This window comes from Trachymyrmex septentrionalis, unplaced genomic scaffold (genome assembly GCF_001594115.1).
Source record: "Trachymyrmex septentrionalis isolate Tsep2-gDNA-1 unplaced genomic scaffold, Tsep1.0 scaffold129, whole genome shotgun sequence".
Lineage (NCBI taxonomy): Eukaryota > Metazoa > Arthropoda > Insecta > Hymenoptera > Formicidae > Trachymyrmex > Trachymyrmex septentrionalis.
The window spans coordinates 594714-595117 of record NW_017304428.1 but is presented as its reverse complement, the minus strand read 5'-3'; positions in this window follow the sequence as shown (position 1 = coordinate 595117).

The following is a 404-nucleotide window of genomic DNA, read 5'->3' as shown; positions in this document are numbered from 1 at the left end:
TGCGTATCATTAATGGTTAAAGCCCATGGCATGTACAAAAACGTAAAGATGTATTCACATGCAAGCGTCAAGCAGCGGAAGCAGCAACCAATCAACTGGGCGATACGGGCAGTGTGGGTAAAAAATATTAATAATAAATTATGTAGAAAAGGGCTACGAGCCAGACAAAACAATATAATGTAAATAATAAAATATAATTAAAACAAAAATATAACTACAAACGGCATTTCGACCCTACTTGGGTCATTCTCAATGTTAGATAAAACGAAATATAAAATAAATTGGTAATTATTTAGAATACTCCACCCCACTTAAAATCTCAATAATAATATACTCATTTGACGCGTTTTCACTCAAAACGAAAAAATCTGGCAAAAAAATGCAGCAGTCGGCCTCGTGAATAG